The sequence below is a fragment of the Carcharodon carcharias genome, chromosome 17 (genome assembly GCF_017639515.1).
Source record: "Carcharodon carcharias isolate sCarCar2 chromosome 17, sCarCar2.pri, whole genome shotgun sequence".
Taxonomy (NCBI): domain Eukaryota; kingdom Metazoa; phylum Chordata; class Chondrichthyes; order Lamniformes; family Lamnidae; genus Carcharodon; species Carcharodon carcharias.
This window is the reverse complement of record NC_054483.1, coordinates 13,870,650-13,891,620: the sequence shown is the minus strand read 5'-3', so window position 1 is coordinate 13,891,620 and position 20,971 is coordinate 13,870,650.

Sequence of the window (20,971 nt, the reverse complement as noted above, 5' to 3'; positions counted from 1 at the left end):
ATCTGGTCGCTTTGGAGGTGTTTTAACAGCGGGGGAGAAACAAAATTATTTCTCTCTTCTATGTGCCCGTTTCAATTTATAAAATAAAGTTTGACTGGCTCCGGCTGTACAGTAGAGACTCGCAGTAAGACTTTATATATGCCTAAGGCTTTCTGAGCGCATATAAACACTCTGCACAGACACGATGCATCAAATGGCCTGCTTCTATATTGTATGATTCTATATGAGGTGGAAAATATAGCAAACAGAAAGGATAGGAATGGAATGTAAAGTGAGGGGAAAGCACTAAAGTGTCTACAAAATACGATAATGATTCAAGATTTAGGAAATGTTTGAGCCTGAGAAATATTCGAAGAGAGGGAGAAGGGATAACCCCTCCGATTGGCCCAACCTCAAGCGTGTGTCATGTCCAGGGAACAATGAAGTCATCTAGATGCAATAAGCATATACACAAGGGGGAAAATGGCTCACATGGCCATTTTAAATATTTCATGAGATATGAATTTCGCTGTTAAGGCCAGCATTTTTTGCCCATCCCTACGTGCCCTTGGGGAGTGGTGATGAGCTGCCTTCTTGGACTGCTGCAGTCCATGTGGTGTAGGTACAAGGACATTGCTGTTAAGGAGGGAGTTAGAAGCATCTGACCCAGCAAGTGTGAAGGAATGATGATATATTCAAGATAATACATGTGAACATACGAATTAGGAGCAAGAGCAGGAGCATATGGGCCTCGAGCCTGCTCTGCCATTCAATAAGATCATGGCTGATCTGATTGTGGTCTCAACTCCACTTTCCCACCTACCCCCGATAACCTTTGAGTCCCTTGTTAGTGAAGAATTTAAAATATTCATTCACCCTGCCTCCACGGGTCTCTGGGGAATAAATCTCCGAAGACTCACAACTCTTAAGAGAAATAAAAAGTCTCCCCATCTTCGGCTTAAATGGGAGACCACCTATTTTCAAGCTGTGTCCCCTAGTTCTAGTCTTTCTGACAAGGGGAAACATCCTCTCAGCATGCACTTTGTCAAGTCCAAGATCTTATACATTTCAATAAGTTCACGCCTCAATCTCCTAACTTCAACAGATACAGGCCCAGCCTGTCTAACCTTTCCTCATAAGATCAACCCCCGTCCCCATTCAACCCCAACATAGGAATCAGTCGAAGGAACCTTCTCTGAACTGCTTCTAATGCATTTCTTAAACAACAAGACCAAAAATGTGTATAGGATGTGGTCTCATCAACACCCCATACAACTGGAGCAAAACATCTCTACGTTTACATTCCATTTCCCTTACAATAAGCAATAACATTTTATTCACCTTCCTAATCACTCGCTGTACCTGCATACTAAATTTTTGTGATTCATACACTAGGACACCCAGATCCCACTGCACCTCAGAGTTTTGTAATCTCTCTCCATTTAAATAATATGCTGCATTACTATTCTTCCTGCTAAAGTCAACAAGTTCACAGCTTTCCACGTTATACTCCATCTACCAAATTTTCAGATCATGATTCATAATTATTTCTAGGGTGTTATCTGTATCTTCTACAGTGAAGACATACACAAAATATCTGTTCCATTCATCTGCCATTTCCTTACTTTCCATTATTAATTCCCAGGCTAACTCTGTAGAGGACCAGAGCTCACTTTACTTACTCTTTTCCTTTTTAAATACCTGTAGAAACACTTCCTGTTTTTATATTCCTGCCTAGCTTTCTCTCACACTCTATTTTCTCCCTCCTTATTAACCTTTCAGACATTTTTTGCTGTTCATTATATTTGGTCTAATCTTCTGAGCTGCTACGTATCTTTGTGAAATTATATGTTTTCTCCTTCAATTTGATGTTATCTTTAACTTCCTTAGCCGTGGCTAGTGTGCCCTTCCCTTTAAGTCTTTCTTTCTCACTGGAATGTATCTTTTCTAAGTATTCTGAAATATCCCCTTAAATGCCTGCCACTGTATCGCTACTGACTTATCTGTTAACCTAAATTGCCAGTTCACTTTAGCCAGCTCTGTCTTAATGCCCTCATAATTGCCCTTATTTAAGTTTGAAACATCAGTTTTAGATCCACTCTTCTCTGCCTCAAACTGAAGATGAAATTCCGTCATATTATGATCACTGCTAACCGAGAGCACCTTCACTATGAGGTTATTAATTAATCCTGTCTCATTGCACTTTACCAGATTTAGTATAGCCTGCTCTTTGGTTGGCCTTTGAACCATGGTTGACTCTAAGAAACTGGCCCAGCAACAGTCTATGAGCTCATCGTCCAGGGTACCTTTGTCAACCTGGTGCATCCAATCTATATGTAGATTAAAATCACCCATGATTAGTGCCATACCTTTCTCACAAGCCCCCATTATTTCTTCCTGTATACCTCATCCTACAGTGTAGTTACTGTTAGGGACCTATAAAACACTCCCACAAGTGATTTCTTACTTTTACTATTTCTCATCTCCACCCAAACAGATTTTAGATCTTGATCTCCAGAACTAAGTTCATCTATTTCCATTATACCAATGTCATATTTAATTAACAGAGCTTTCTGAGCTTTCTGTCCTTCCTAAATATCATGTACCCTTGAATATTCAGCTCCCAGTCTTTGTCATTCTGCAGCTTTGCCTCTGTAATGACAATCAGATCATGATTATTTATTTCTATTTGCGCTGGCATTTCATTTGTTTTATTAATAATGCTGCATGCTTTCAAACACACAGCCTTTATTTCTGTCTTTTTATTATTGTTGCAACCTAGGCTTATCTGCTGGTACACTCTTAGGTTTGTGCATCTGTCCCTACCACGCTCTGATCATCATTTCCCTTATTCCTACCTTGCTCTTTTGCCTTATCTTCTCTGTTTAATTTATGACAGCTTCCCAAACTTAATCCCTCACACCCCACCATTTAGTTTAAAGTCCTTTCTACAACTCTAGTTATACAACTCACCAGAACACTGTGCCAGCACAGTTCAGGTGAATACCATTTAAATGGTGCAGCTCCTATTTTTCCCAATATTGGTGCCAGTGCCCCATGAATTGAAACCCATTTCTCCCGCACCCATCTTTGAGCCACACATTTAACTCTAATCTTATTTATCCTAAAACAATTTGCTCACAGCTCAGGTAATAATCCAGAGATTATTACCTTTGAGATTCTGCTTTTTAATTTAATCCCTAGCTGTTCATACTGCCTCAGCAATACCTCTTCCCATTCCTACCATGTCATTGGTATGTACATGTACCACGACCACTGCATTCTCCCCTCCCACTGCAAGTTCCTCTCCAGCCTAGAGCACCCATTGTGGAGCATGAGTTACTGGGGGGTCCAGAGACTGTACCAACATTTACCATGCTGGAGGGATTGAACGTTGAAGGTGATGGATGGAGGAGGGTGGGGTCAATCAAGTGGGCTGCTTTGTCCTGGGTGGCGTCAAACTTCTTGAGTATTGTTGGAGCTGCACTCATCCAGGCAAGTGGAGAGTATTCCATCACACTCCTGACTTGTGCCTTGTAGATGTGGGCACACTTTTATTTGGGGTGTGGGAGTGGGGGGTCAGGGGGTGAGTTGTTCGCAGCAGAATCCCCAGCCTCTGACCTAATATGATCTGTTCTTTCAAATAAAAAGCCTAGGCATGATGACATGATGGACCGAATTGCCTCCTTCTGTGCTGTAGGGTTCTATGTTTCTCTAAACATATACTTACCCAGCTCTTTCACAATGGAAAATGAAACAGCTTGAAGCTCTAAAGAGCACTAAACATTATTTCAAAAACCTCTCACAACATCTATTAGCAGAAAAAATCCTCCAGTTACATAATTGCACTGCCTGAAGATTAATGCTAATTATAGACACCGAACAAATAATTAGAGGAAAAATATTTCACTCAACATCTGGAGATGCAGGACTAATCAGGGGTAGTCAGGAGGCTTTGTCAGGGGGAGATCATGTCTAATAAATTTGAATTTTTCGAGGAGGTGACTAGTTGTGTAGATGAAGATAGTGCAAATGATGTAAGCTACATGGACTTCAGTAAGGCTTTTGATAAGGTCCCACATGGGAGAATGGTTAAGAAGCCCATGGGATCCAGGGCAATTTGGAAAATTAGATTCAAAACAGGCTCAGTGGCAAGAGGCAGAGCGTGATGGTTAAATGTTGTTTTTGCGATAGGAAGCCTGTGACAAGTGGTGTACCACAGGGATTGGTGCCGGGACCTTTGCTGTTTGTAGTGTACATTAATGATTTAATGAATGTAGGAGGTATGATCAGTAAGCTCACAGATGACACGAAAATTGGTGGTGTTTTAAATAGTGAGGAGAAAAGCCTTAGATTACAGGACAATATAGATGGACAGGTAAAATGGGCAGAGCAGTGGTAAATGGAATTTAATCCTGAGAATTATGAGGTGATGCATTTTGGGAGGACTAACATGGCAAGGGAGTACACAATGAATGGTAGGATCCTGGGAATTACAGAGGATCAAAGAGACCTTGGTGTACCTGTCCATAGGTCCCTGAAGGCAGCAGCACAGGTAGATAAAGTGGTTAAGAGGCTTATGGGATACTTGCCTTTATTAGCCGAGGCATAGAATATAAGAGCAGGAAGGTTATGTTGGAGCTGTATAAAAAGCTAGCTAGGCCACAGCTGGAGTACTGTGTGAAGTTCTGGTCTCCACACTGTGGGAAGGATGTGACTGCACTGGAGAGGGTGCAGAGGAGATTCACCAGGATGTTGCCTGGGCTAGAGCATTTCAGCTATAAAGGGAGACTAGATAGGTTAGGGTTATTTTCCTTAGAGCAGAGAAGGCTGAGGGAGGACCTGATATAGGTATACAAAATTACGAGGGGCATAGAAAGGGTAGGCAGTGCAAAATCTTTCCCCTTAGCGGAGATATCAATAACCAGGGGACATAGATTTAAGGTAAGGGGCAGGAGGTTTAAAGGGGATTTGAGGAAATGTTTTTTCACCCAGAGGGTGGTTGGAATCTGGAACACACTGCTTGAGGGGTTGGTCGAGGCAGGAATCCTCAAAACATAGAAGAGGTATTTAGATGAACTCTTGAAACGCCATAGCAAACAGGGCTATGGGCCAAGTGCTGGAAAGTGGGATTAGAATAGATAGGTGCTTGATGGCCAGCATGGGCACAATGAGCCGAAGGGCCTGTTTCTGTGCTGTATAACTCGATGACTCTATTTTATATTTGACCATATATCCTTAATCAAACATTTAACCAAAGAAAAATTAAGCTTTCTAAAGTCCAAAACATTGAGAAGGAGAAGAAATTCGGAAATATTTATTAGAAGTGTGAACAGTTTTTTCAATGTCAATTAATCTCTGGAATATGGTGCAAACCTGCAATTCCAATTTCTCTTGGTTGGCGGTGTACCATAAGCGTTCAGACTTAAGCTACTTAACTGTACTGTTAAGGACCCATGGTAAATGTTGGTACAGTCTCTGGATCTCACAGTAACTAATGCTCCATGCTGGGCGCCGGGTTGCAGCTGTCTATAGTTACCTAGTCCTTGGCTCCCCCAGTCATTAATGTCACAGTCTATGGGTAAAGGCATCTATATTTACTCACTCAATGGAATCCAATTAAGTAAGGCGAACATGTGAAATGGATAGGAGTCAAAAACCAGCCATGGATCAAGCCTGCCCAACATCATGGTAGCTGGACTATCATCACTAAACATTTCACCCAGCAGTGAGGTCTACAACTGCAGTCACGTCAGCTCCTGGGAAAGACAAAGGCAGAGAAAAATTCTAGGAACTCTTAAGGAAAATATACACTGGAAAAGTTCTCTCCTTAACTTCGTGGGTGATCAAAAACAGTCCCATTTAGACTACATGCCATTTATAAAGGCTATGTGATGGTAACTGTTTTATACACACATACACACACGCACACACGTATATATGTAATATCGTGTGCAGACGTGAGAGTATGTTTGTGTATACCCTTCATCATTTTGAATATATCTATTTATAATATATACATATACGTTTTATATATGTGTATGTACATGTGTGTGTGTGCATTATATCTAATATATATTCAAAATGATGAGGCTGTATAAACACAGAGAATACCTATAGATTTTGGCAATCAGATGCCTTGAGACGGTGACCTTTGCACTGGTTTCTTATGCCCTACCTTATACAGATTGACCTCGGTACTCTTTCTCATACCTGCGCTTGACCTAACTGCTATTACTTTACTTGTTTCATCACCATCTCCTTTTGTATTGCACCATCAGTCCTTTCACTTTTAATCTCTCTTGGCTTGGGCCCGATCACAGACCTTCGTAATTCTCCTCCCACTTCCTCTTTCTATGTAGTTGCTTAAGTTCTGACGAAAAGGCACTGAGCTAAAATCTTAATTCTGTTGTTTCACCAGCCGAGCCTTGGCAGCATTTTCTGTTTTTATATCTGAACTCTGCACGTGTTTTCTGCCACATGCCGTACTGTGTCCCATCTCTCTGTCACATGTTGTACTCTCCAGCCGTTCCCTCGTACATGTCACACTGTCCCGCTTCTCTTTGTCACATATTTTCTGATACAAACTCCACTGTGCAGTGTTTAATGTTAAAGAGATAATATAAATATAGCCAGTTATTGACCATACAACATCTGCTCGGACCTGATCTGAAAGAGAAATAATGGGCTCGCTTTTCGGCCATCTGCTTTGGACATTACTTATCCGTTTTTATTTTACTTGCTACTTTTCATTTTCAATTCGAGCAGGAAATTTTCCATTTCTCAACATTTACAAATCTTTCTGGCCGATATGTGGACATATCCGTGACTCCATTTTCAATCAGCGATGAAGGTCAAGGCGAACTCGGAACTCTGGCGAATATTCCTACCTGAACCAGTGGGTTTGTAAACTAAACCATTAGCTAGTACGAGTGAACTACGGGAAACAATTGTAAAGGTATTTCAATGTTCATGGAAAGTCTGTGTGATGAACTGGTGAGTTGGACAGTGCAGCAGTTTCTGTATCAGTTAAGGACAGACTGCAACAGAATGGAATAAATACCATATAGATAAAGTCAGGGACTGTCATCAATAACACTCATTGGATTTGTGCTGTCAGTCTTTGCCCGTTACGCTTGACATTTTAGTATGGATCCCTTGATGTAAAGTCTACTACGGCGGGTTCTGGCGTATGATATGTATTTACACACTGGTCCCTAGGTTGGCAGATTTAATTAAAGGGTCTCATGATAGAGGGTAAATATTTACAGGCCGAGCTTTGGTCGGTGCATTCGCCTCAGTACTGTGAGATGTATTAAAAGGAGTTCATGGCATGTGAAATATATGGCAGGGGATTTCAATTACTTACTGTATCATCAATAGGGTCTCTGCGAGATTTATTTATAGGGGATACGGCAGATGGGAGATGTATTAACAGGGTCTCTGTGGTCCATGGGATAGGATAGGGGTCATGGGATGAGTGCAGCATTCATAAGGTGTTGGGATGTGAGATCAAGTACAAGAGTCCCCAGGATGTGAAATGTATTGCAGGTGAATCCTGGATGAAGATTGTGTTACTGGTCAATGATTCCTTGCCATGCTTTCTTACTGTGTTTGGAAATTGCTGGGATTGGAAATTATATTGTACTTGTTTCATATGATACTTCAGAGAGTTCATGGGGTGAGAGCTGAATTCATGTGGTTCCATTGGGATGTGAGATCTAGTACAGGGATCCCTGGGATGTGAGGTGGATTTCAGGCGGTGCCTCCAGACATGAGATATTCCACATCTGGTACACGGGATGTGAGATGTTCCACAGGATTTCTCTGGATTGTCAGATGTATTACAGGGCGTCTTGGGATATAAGATACATCATAGGTACTTGTGGAACCTCAGATGTATTATACAGGGGTACCTGTGTGCTGAGATCACTTTGAGGATGTGAAATGCTTTACAGGGAAGTCGCTGCAAAGTAAGATCTATCCCAGTGAGCTCCTGGGTTGTGTCATGTCACATACTGGATCACTGGGATGTTCATTGCATCATTGTGGCATCTAGGATCTGAGATGTATTGCAGCGGGTCTCAGGATCAAGAATTTAATCTACAAATAATGTGTGTGTGTGTGTGTGCGTATATGTATGTGTGAGTGTATGTATGTGTGTGTGTGTGCGAGAGCGTGTGTGTGGTTAAACTTATTGCTTCATTGGGCGAGTACCATTTTTACAGGGATCAGAGACTATCGCTGTATTTACGTAGTTTGTTGCCAATATTTATAGATCATACCGTGGGATTCATTTAATGTTGGTAGGATGATTGGGACGTATAAATCGTGACGAGTAATTCTGGAACTGTCAAGCCTTTAAAGGCTTTTTCTTAGTAAAGCACTATGCTAAGGGGGACCTGTTGGAATGTCTATTTTTACGGAATGAGTTTGGGAATGTGTATTTAGCTTGGATCAAATGGAATGGGCCAATATTTGCAATTAGCCTTGGGGAGTGGTTCATGTCTTGCAGGAGGTCCCGAGGAAGTAACGATTATTTAGAGAGTGTTACTTGTTGGTTTTCAGTATATACTGGATGTTCCAATGTTCATATCAGTATCTATAGGATGTTTGTTTGGTGACTCACCGTTCTTACAGCATGTACATGCTTGAGTTTTAGTATTGACACGGATTTCTGAGTGAATTTTCTTAATCACAGGGGTCTCCCAGAACTTGTCAGGATGCTCCGAGTGTGTCAATATTCTGTAATGTTCCTGAGTTAATGTCAAACTTAAATGTTTCTGATATTATGTCAGTTGTTACTTGTTTGCTAACTAATTGTTACTCTTTATTGGACTGAAAGAGTGTTCCAATATTATAGATTTCTCAGTATGTCTTTTTCAACATGATGTTCCTGGCGAGTGTCACAGAAAGGTTTCCCTCTGCTCTATTTAAGAGACTCCTTCAAAACTCCACACTATACTCTCAGTTGGAGTACCTGGCACTAACATGGATCAACGGGTCTACAGTAAGGAAGTACTGGATCAGACGCTGACTTCAATCAATTGGAGTCTCCCAAAAATGGATCAGAAACGGAGTGAAATAGAATGGAATAATACAGCAATGCATTACCGCCATCAACTATCACCAGAACTTTGGACACTAGTAGTGCTTCATAATATTCAACGGATCTACTATCCCCTCCTGGCTGCCATTGGTGTCATTGGTAAGTCTCTACATCCTGCTGTCAATTCCATGAGCATTGTTTAGCTGTATTGTTAAAAGCAAACCATTGTATTGTGAAAAGCTGAGTTTTTCCAGCATTTTCTGTTTTCTTAACTGTATTGTTGTTTGTCATTTATGCTTTCATCCCCAAAGCTGCTGGGCTTTCTGGCAAATCTCAATTAATTTTCTAAACGATACTTTACTGTAATATTGTTATTTGCTATCACCTGGACAGCTAGGATGGGACTTACATACAGTTGTCCCGAAAATGGGGAATGTGGGATTAGTGATTCTGCTGAATGTGCCCTAAAGGGGTATCCTGTGGAGTGAGATATATTGACAGAGAACCATTGCAGGAATAAGCCTCCACGAGGCTCCTGGGATGGAATACTTATTGAAAGGCATCCTGGACAGAGATGTTTTACAAACAGTCCCTGAAACGGGAAATGCCTTTACAAGACATCACTGGAAAGGAAGATGTATCTACAGGCGTCCTGGAATGTGAAAAGTATTAAAAGGAATCCCTAAGATAGCTAATGTATGACTCGGATGAGAGATGCATTACAGGTAGAAGAGATTAAATGACAGAAGGGATGATGGTGCAAGACAAAAGGGGATGGTACTGAGACACGTAAAGAAACAAAAGATGGAGCCTAGAATAGATCTAAATGGAAATAATGGAACCGTTACCAATAGCTGCAGCCCCAAAAGAAAAATTGGAGTTGTACATAGGATCTGAATTGTTGAAGTTAGTTTTGAATTCAGAAGGCTGTAATATGCTTGAACAAAAGATATAGTGCTGTTCCTTGAAATTTATCCAAACTTCGTTAGAACAATTTAGGAGGCCAAGATCAGTGAATTCGATGTGGGAGTGTTGGAGAATGTAATTCTCAGTGATCCACAGCCTAGGAAAATGTCTACGGACTGAATAGAAGTCTTTGGCAAAGCAATCATCTAAGTTTTTTGGTCTCCCCAGTGTAAGGGCCATTCATTGTGAGCAGTGAATAGAGTATCCTAAATTGTTAGAAGTGCAAGTAAATCAATCTTTCATTTGAAACAACTTGTTGGGGCCTTGCTCTCTGGGTGGGAGGAACAAAAGGTTCAGGTGATGCATCTCCAGTGGGCAAGTGCCTCAGGAAGGGAAGAGGATGTTGTAGGCATTGGAAGAGTGAACAAGGATACTGTGGAGGGATGATCCTTTTATAATGTACTTGGTTGAGGCATGACACTGGAGCTAGTGGAAATGGTAGAGGAGGATCGATTGATTGTGAAGGCTAGTAGGGTTCACAATGCAAAGGGGAACCTGATTTTGGTTCTGTAAGGGAGGCTAAGAGGTGTGAACAGAAATGCTGGTTAATGGCTTGTACCATTATGCTTTGGGACATTTTCTCTCCTGCTGTCCACTCTCCCACACCCCTTCCCATTTGTTCTTCCCTCACCATCCCATTTGGTTTACTCCTTATTTGCTTGAAAGTTAGTGTGGCTCTTTAGTCTTTATGAAGGATCATATTTACAAGGACTATCTGAAATTGTAAACTTTCATGCAGTGTATACTCACATGAGTCATTGCTACCTGTGCTACCTAGGACTGTTCATATTCTGGCAGGCCCCAGACTATATCAGAAATTAGGTAAAAACATACAAACAAGAGTAGGCTATCCAAACCCTTGAGATTTTTCAGTTTTCAATTAGGTCATGATTGATCTGTATCTTAAGCCCATCTTAGCCGCCTTGGTTGTGAAACCCTCAATGCATACACATTAAATGTTTCTTCTTTGCTGAGCTCTACTGTTCAGCCCACAAGTCTGACTCTGGGCTTTCAGTCGTTTTCCATTTCAATTATTCACCCCAGTTCCACCCAGAACCCTCTCCCCTTGGCCTCATACCCTGTTTCAAAAAAGTTCAGCAGAAACCTGATGAACAGCACATCACTTTTCAATGGGCATTTTAACATTTTCCTGACTCAATATTGTGTTCATCAATTTCAGGTCATAACCATAGCTCTCAGTATTTTTTTCCGGATATCTACTGTTATAATGATTCTGCTTTTACCACCTACACCTCCTCTGGAGCCATCTTCTGCATCTTTATTTGACATATTATCACCCCATTTTGCCTTCCATCATCATCATCATTTTTTAATCACTCCTACTTTCAACTCTACCACAGACCTTTCCTGTTCTTCTTTGCTCCCCTCTCCCTCTTTCCCTGCATCTGTGTTTGCTTAAAACCTCTAACATTGGTCGCATTTTCCAGTTCTGGACAAAAGCTACTGAACTGAGATGTTAACTTTGCTTCTACTTGGTGCTGCCTGACCTGCTAGATATTTCGCGCATTTTTCATTCAAATTTCAGATTTTCAGTATCCACAGTGACTTGACTTTGTAAAAATCTATCAAATTTGAGAATTCAATTGGCCTGCCCTTAACAACTTCTTGTGGAGTGGAGTTCCAGATTTCCTCTACACTCAGCGTGAATAAATGCCTTTTGACATCAACCCTGAATTTCTGATGTGAAAGTTATGCCTCATTTCTGTGGACTATAGCACCAGACAACATATTTCCCCCTATCTAACTTATCTTAAATGCATCAGTTAGATCAACTTTCTATCATGTATATTCAAGGACTATAAACCTAGTCTGTGCGAATTTTTCTAAAAAAAATTGATCCTTTTAGCCTCGGGATCATATGGATGAATCTGTGCTGCATCTTCTTCAGAGCCAGTACTGAAGTTATTCCTCTAGATTGGGTCTAAGTTACATCTTTTTGTTTTTCAGCCTTCTAAAGAAGATCGACATTCCATTAACATTTAAATTAGCCTTTGTACCAGTCACATTTTGTTTGCACTTTCAGTACTTTGCCTGCTCATCCACGGTTCCTAATTTGCCAGTATTTCGAGAAAGCTCGAATCTATTCCAGGCTTCTAGCAGAAATTGGTCTACAAATGCTTAAAGAAGATTAAAATACAGTACCAATATTTGCACTGGGAGCTGCAGGCTGTATAAACAGTCACAGTGATCTTTGTACATGGACTGTGTTTTGCAAAGACTGAACCAATGAACTACACTAGATTCAAATATTTTATTAATGTTTGCAATAGAATTCAGGGACATTGTTAATAATTAAAGAGAAATCCAAAGATCGTACAAGTATTTACAATGGGATAAGGAGATTGTACCAATGCCTATTGGGGTATTTACAGGGAGATCTCATTTATTATAACCTCATTATTTGTTATGTTTAATTTAGTCCCTTTCCAGATTTTTTTTGTCTTAATTTAAACATTTTCTCAAACAAAATCCTCTGTTACAGGTCTAATAATTAAATCTCAACGTTGAATATAGCAACAAAACTACACATTTGACAAGAAACTATAAAAGTACCGTGTTCTTTCCCAAGGCTGATGCACATTTTCCTGTTTATTTCCCTGCTCAACAGTTAACGCACTGACGATTGTAATCCTGTGTCGGGAAAGGTGCGGTCTCTCCAAACATGTCACTCGGTACCTGTTGGCTATGACAGTGGCAGATCTACTGGTAATTTTCATCGATCTGATATTAAGGCAAATTCCTACACGTTATGAGAGTCAATTTAGTTTCATGCACTCCATCCCCTTGTGTAACAACCATGCTATACTGCTTTATGCAGCCACAGACTGCTCGGTCTGGTTCACAGTCGCTTTTATTTTTGATCAATTTGTCACCATTTGTTGGCAAAAACTGAAAACTGTATACCGCACCGATAAAATAACGGTTTTGGTTCTAGGGACAACGATTGCACTGTTTTGTTTTGAGAACACCATTTGGTATTTTATGTTGGCCGATAGGTATCAGTTTCGGAATGCACCCTTGTTTTGTGCTGTAAGGGACGAGGCCAAGGACTCAATTGCGTGGGCTGTAACTGAAATCATTCATTATATTCTAACACCGGGAATCCCATTTGTTTTGATTCTGTTCCTCAATGCTTTAACTGTCAGGCATATCGTACTGACCAACAGAGAATCGCTGAGTTCCAGTGACCATAGCATTGAGGAGTCTCCCAGTGACCTTGAGACGGAGAGCCGAAGCAAATGCCTCATTTTGCTGTTTGCTATATCTGGAAATTTTATACTGCTATGGGCCGTGCGCTCGTTTTATTCCGTATGGAGCCGGATCTTTTGGTTGGCACATAAACCGATGTATCCCTCTCGGATTGTGCTGGAAATAGGTTTCATGCTCCAGCTCCTGAGTTACTGCACAAAAACTTGCATTTATGTCGTAGCTCTGGATAAGTTTAGGGAAGACTTGAAATATGTGATCAAATACCCATTTACTGTAATTGTTAACTTCTTTAACAATGAGAAGAACTGACGATTTCTAGCTTCTGTTTGAATTTCAACTCAAACTCTATTCAACCCAGTCTCATTCGAGGGTCGCCCTAATATTAAACAGCATCCCCCCCCCCCACCCCCGCTACGCATAGAACATCTTAAATATTAACCAACTCGCCAAATTACTCGCCTATAAGAGACCGCAAGTCAACTTGACCTGTGAAATATCAGTACACTCAGCGCAATGATGAAAACAGTAATACACAACAGGTGCCTCACGTTAAATATAACTCCCAAATATTAAAACACTCCCAAAGTGCTCTGAAAATATTACGAATCTTTATGTAACCTGCTGCAAACAAAAGTACAGTCGACATAAACTCTTTCATTATTAAACGCCGCGCCGAGACCTTGGGCGGCCCAACATTATCTTTCTGCTACCCCATCGAAGACCAAATTCACGCCTACCTTTGGGATAAGGTCAATAGAAAAGAAAATCGACATGGTGTATCTCGGATGGAGATTTGCACATGAACACATTCCGCGTTATTGCTATTGACCAATCTCACTCCATCGAGTGCCCCATCAAGGGAAGAGTTTGGCCTGGGCACATTTTCGTGTATACATTGGGTTCTGAGCAGGCTGAGCATTCCAACAACAAGGGGTCCGCGGATTGGCAGCACTTATCCTTTGGGGCTCATCCTCATAGCCCAGGCGCGGACCACGCTCTCGGGCAGCTCGTCCCGAGACAAATTTAATCTCGGACCAGCCATTTCCAACAGCTTGAAACACAAAGATTTTTCTCACCGATTTGTTGAACTGCTGGACCATGTTACATGGTAAAGGCAACAATTGATACAATTCCTTTTTTAGAGTTCATTGATCAAATTGTAGCATTTTGTTGTTCCGACCTTTTCATGGTAAGCAGTTGAGTTAATATTTTGGTCAGCAATCCAAATCTGAGAACTATCCCCAAGCATAAATGTACTGAACTTTGTATTTAGGATAGCGCATTCAGATTAATATAAGATATTTAACTACCTAGAATTGCTACTTCCCTCAATCTGGCCGTTCCAGCGAAAAGGCCCATTTATCAAAGGATCTCCTGAGACCCTCCAAAGTGATGCAACACTTTAGAAAGGGCTCAATCCCTTATCTGTCTGTGTCCGCCCCTCCAAACCATTTGAACATCCAAAGTGACATCTTACTGAGGAACTATCTCAGTTCACAAGGCCCAGACAGCTAGCCTGAATCAGCAACAGCAAGAACATTATGAAAGAAAATCTATCAGCTCAAAGGGCCACAAGACAGCATCTACCTTAGCACACCAAACTAAAGTTTCTCTCAAAACACGCAGCTGCGAAAACTGACGCGCATCCCAGGCACCCGAAACTGAGAGAAGGAAGAATCACATTTATAGAGATACCAAAGCAAAAAGAATGTGCCACATATCGACCAAGTAGAAACCTGACACTCTCCAGATTCGGGATAGTCTTTCAGAACTAATACAGAGCTCATTATTGACTCAGTTCGTAAAGAGGCAGTGGAAATAGCCTAGCGTTCGTCAAACAGAATTAACAAGGCAGCCTATGGAGCACCAGGTTCCAAAAGGGGCAGTATATCAGAACTCGGCGACCACCCTCCAATTTCAATGAGAATACCAATCTAATACGCCCTCAAAATAACTTTGCATCCCAAACTGATTTTCGCTTCTGTGAAGCACCACATGATTCATTCAATCCATAAGATCTTTCCGGCACGATCTAGAAACCAAACAGCACTAACTCAAGCAGCATTGTAAACTAGTGCAGCACCCCATCAAATAACATTTCCAACTTACATAACACCTGCTTACTCAAGCAGCATACTCAACCAACTGACTGACAGTAGCCTAAAATTCATCCCTTGATCGTAAATGGGCTAAGACTAATAAACTGTCTGACCTTCAGTATATTACAGCGCCGAATAACGAATCCAACGAACAGAACTGGGCCAACACCAAAGTGATTGAGCACCAATCTAAAATAGCACCCAGAAACTCAATCACAGAACAGGATCAACCAAACACCCGGAAAGTCAACCAATGAGCACAAATTCTCCAATATCATACTAGTTAAATGCTTGGAAAGTGACTCACTGTGCTTAAAATGGTCCAAGATTCATAAACTGACTTCGTGCTAATAAAGTGATGCAACACTTGCAAACTAGCCCTACACTCACAAACTGGTCTCGTAAGTATGCAATGCTCCAGAATCCTGAAGATAATGTAATACCTGCAAATTGACTAGTTGACCATCACCTGATATAGCGACCACAAACCAATCTCATATTTTCCAATTGAGCCATCAGCCATAACTGGACCCCATAACCATAAGCGACATTATTCATCAGCTACACACTAATCCAACAGCAAAAACGTAATGTCCACAGCCAACCTTGTTCACCAATTAAGCGCTGAAATAGCTCCAATAAATGATGCACTGCTCCCAGCATGCTCCCACGGCGCTTCACAAGGGAACAACGAGTCAGAAATTGACAAAAGGCTAAAGAAGGCTAGGTCGCTGAAAGCCTGGTCTGAAAAAGGCGTCCTAAAGGAGGAGACAAATATAGAGCCGATGAGGTTTAAGGATGGAACTTCAAATCTTGTGATTAAACAGTTGAGGGCGCTGGCAGTAAAGGCGGGCCAAAGGAAATCAGGGATATAGGAGAGACCAGAGTTGGAGGAAGGCAGAGTTGTTGGGTGCAATAGGACTAAAAGAGGTCGGAGCATAGTCTGAATACTATACTAATGTACAAAGACGAATGGCGTACGTCCAAATTGATCAAAAAAGCACGAAGTGAACTATAAAATAACCAATGTTTATAAACTGAATCCAGAATTACACACTGATTCTGCTTCCATCGCCAACATCATCCATCACCTACAAGCTGGACCCTACATCACTACACTGGAACAATACCTAGAGCCTGGCAAATTACTCAAACGTACCCATTATCCAAAAACTGGCCAACTATTCAAAACCTAAACCTCAGCCCCTAGAATGTGGGATTTAGCATTCTAAAGAAACTTCAGGTCTCTGTGAAGGCAGATTGGAGTTGCTAAAACACATCCATACTTGGATTTGCTTGTTACTAATCTTAGGAACACTTAATTAATGAACAGTCTGCAGGCCTCAAGAACCGGATGATCAGAGGAAACACATCATTCCAGACGGTGGACATTTGATAACAGTGACAGACGGTTAAGTCTGCCAAAGGGCCTTTGTATCCTATACACTATCAATCAGCAATAATGTGTCATGTGGACCAGTCGTGATTGGATCACACTGCCATCCTGGGAACGCCAGAAATGTATTTTTCACGACAAACCTGAGCTCAATTAGTTTGTATAAATCAATTAAGGTCCAGTCGGAAGGATGAGCGTTGTTGTTGAGTGAACTGTTGTTTCCCCAGCTAAGTTCACTTAGTTATAAGTACTTTATTTTATTTGTAATATTCCTGCTTTGAATAAATCAACTTTGCTTCTGAGTGTATTATGTTGCCGTCAATGATTGAACCCCCATCCCGCATCAAAACATCAAACTAAAAGTTGTCAAACTCTGAGAATATGAACCTAGCTCATAGGAACTGCCTCAAGGATATTAACTATCACAGTGACTATACAGTATCGCCCGGTGCATAAACTGATATCATGACTATAAACTAACGCAGTGAGCATAAAATAATGGAACATTTCAAAACGAACCAATCACCTCCAAACTGATCCACAGCCGGGAAACCTGCACAAATCTCAAATTGGCCCAATGTTTGCAAACTAAACAAAAACCCAGAGATTACCTTGGCCCCAAATTGGCAACACCTAGAAATTGTCACGCTACTCATAAATTGCTCCAAATAGTATCACATAATCCAATGACTTTAAAGTGATTGATCACCTCCAAACTACCCCACTACCCTTAAACTAACCCACTATGCATAAGCCTCCTCACACCGCATAAAATGCCCGACTACCATAAACTAACCCCCTCCAAACCAATAAAATAAAATATCAACTTCTAGCTGTCTAAAATCTGGCAATATCATCCTAGCAACAAAAAGCTGTGCAGAAAGCCACAATCTGGTCCAGTGAAATAGAAACTGATCCACTCCAGATAAAATGAAGCTGACCATTAAACGTCTGCAGCGCCTATCGTCTGATCCTACAAATCAAGTGACCCAGTACCAATAGTCGAACCAAACACCCATAAACTGATATAAAAACAGAAAATACTGGCAAAACTCAACAGCATCTATGGAGAGAGAAACCGAGTTAATATTTCGAGTCCAGTTGACTCTTCTTCAGCTCTACCAGCATTTTCTGTTTTATTTCAGATTTCCACCATCCGCGGTATTTTGCTTTTACCCAAAAACTGATACTAGGCCAGTACACTTGTTCAGCACCATAAACAGGTCAGAAATGACAAACTGACCCATATTCCTTATAATTGATATAAGTCATTTACCGATAAATCACCTGTAAAATGATCCACTGAACTGAAACAATCCAATACATTGAATAACAACAATTAACCTATTTAGCGCCCATAATCTGACACATTGAGTATAAACCAATCCAGGCGCCGTAAAATGATCCACTATCAAGAAACTGAACCAATCCAATAAATTGAATAACAACAATTAACCAATTTAGTGGCCATAATCTGACACATTGAGCATAAGCCAACCCAGGCCCAATAAAATGACCCAATCAGCTGAACTAGCACTCAAACTCAAATAAAAGGACAAAATTAAAGGCTCTGTATCTGAATGTACATAGCATTAAAAACAAAACAGATGAACTGAAAGTGCAAATATAAATACATAATGACGATCAGATAGCCATCACAGAGATGGCTCAGGATGACATGGGTTGGTACCTGAATATTGAAGGGTATATGACATTTAGGAAGGAAAGAACGCCAGAAAAAGGTGAGGGGCTAATTAATGATGAGATTAGTACATTACAGAGGGCTGACCTAAATTCAGGAAACCAGGATGTAGAAACGGTTTGGGTAGAGATCAGAAATGATAAATGCAAGAGGTCACTTTAAAGAGTGATGCACAGGCCCACTAACAGTAACCATACAGTTGGACGAAGTATGAAGGAAGAAATAATGGGAGCTTGTCGGAAAGGTATGGTGAAAATCATGGGGTATTTTAATCTGCATATAGATTGGGAAAGTCAGATGTGCAAAAGCAGTCTAGATGAAGAATTCATAGAATGTTTTCCAGATAGTTCCTTAGAACAGCATGTAACTCTTATGAGTTAAACCAATCAGACTGGAGGCTATACTAAACCTGGTATTGTCCAACAAGATATGATTAATTAATGACCTCATAGTGGAGGCACCCTTGGTCACAGCGATCATAATGCAATTGAATTTTATGTTTAGTTTGAGGGAGAGAAGAGTGGGTTCAGGACTACTATTTTGAAGTTAAATAATGGAAATTATGAGGGCATGGAAGCATAGCTAGCTAAAGTGAATTGGCAAATTAGGTTATGGGACAGGTCAAAAGAAATGTTGTGGCAGACATTTAAAGGGATATTTCAGAATACACAGAATAGATACATTGCAATGAGAAAGAAAAAATCCAAAGGGAGGGCTCACCATCCGTGGTTACCTAAAAAAACATTAAAGATATTATCAAACTTAAAGAAAAAGCATATAATTGCACAAAGATGGGTGGCCGGTTAGAGGGTTGGACAGAATATATTTTTTTAAAAAGCAAAGAATGACCAAAAGATTGATAAAGAAAGGAAAAATAAAGTAGGAGACAAACCTAGCTAGAAATATAAAGACAGATAATAAGAGTTTCTATAGATATTTTAAAAATAAAATGGTTAACAAATTGAGCGCTGGTCCCACAGAAAGTGTCTAGGGAATTAACAATGGAAAATAAGGAGAGACAGGAAGCAGGAAATTGCAGGCAGTTAAATTAACACCTGTCAAACGGAAAATGTTAGAAACTATTATTAAAAAGGTTGTAGCAGGGCATTTGGAAAAATTCAGGGTAATCAGGCAGAACCACTGTGGATTGGTGAATGGGAACACATGTTTAACCAATTTATTGGAGAATTTGAAGAAATAACATGCTGTGGATAAAGAGGAGCCAGTGGATGTACTGTATTTAGATTTCCAGGAAGCATTTAATAATGTGCCACATCAAAGATTATTATGAAAAATAAAAGTTCATTGTGTATAGGGTCACATATTGACACGGATTAAAGATTGGCTTGCTAACAGGAAGCAGAAGATAGGTATAGGTGGATCTTTCTCTGTTTGGCAAATGTGACGAGTGGTGTGCAACAAGGATCGTTGCTGGGACCTCAACTTATTAAAATTTATTTAAGTGACTTAAGTGAAGGGACCAAAAGTTTATTTGCTAAATTTTCTGATGACACAAAGATAGGTAGGGAAGTAAGATGTGAAGAGGACACAAGGAGGCTACAAAGGGATATAGATAGATTGTGAGTGGGCAAAGATCTGGCAAATGGGGCGTAATGTGGGTAAGTGTAAAATTGTCTATTTTGACAGGAAAAATAATAAAGAGCATATTATCTAAATGGTGAGAGATTGCAGAGCTCTGAAATGCAGAGGGATCTGGGTGTCCTTGTGCTTGAATCTCAAAAGGCTATTATACAGGTACAACAAGTAATTATATAAGCTAATAGAATGTTAACATTTATTGTGAGGGGAATTGAATACACATGGATTCCTGATTAGTTTATTACTGATACTTAAGTTACATACATGTGGTCTCACCAATGCCCTGTATGACTTCAGTTTTACAGGGCATTGGTGAGACAACATCTGGAGTACTGTGTACAGTATTGGTCTCCTGTGTTTAGGGAAAGATGCAAATGCGTTGGAAGCAGTGCAGAGAAGGTTTGCTAAACTAATACTTGGATTGGGCGGGTTGTTTTGTGAGGAAAGGTTGGACAGGTGAGGCTTGTATCTCCTGAAATTTAGAAGAATAAGAGGCGACTTGATTGAAACATATATGACACTGAGGGGTCTTGACAGAGTCGATGTTGAGAGAATGTTTACTTTTGCGGGATAATCTAGTAATCGAGGCTACTATTTAAAAATAAGGGGCCGCCCACTTCGGTGATATTTATTTTCTCTCAGGGGGCTGTGAGTCTTTAGAACTCTCCTCCTCAAAACGCGGTGGAAGCAGACTCTGAATATTTTAAAAACAGAGGTAGATAGGTTCTCAATTACCAAGGCGGTGAAACGTTATCGGGGGTAGGCGGCAATGTGATGTTGAGATTACAATCAGGTCAGTCATGAACTTATTGAATGGCAGAGCAGGCTCGAACCGACCGAGTGGCCTACCCCTGCGCCTAATTCGCACGCTCGTATTTTCGTATGCAAGTTAAGTATCAATAATAAACTAACCAGTAACACATAAGCTGACCTAGAACCCATTAATTGAC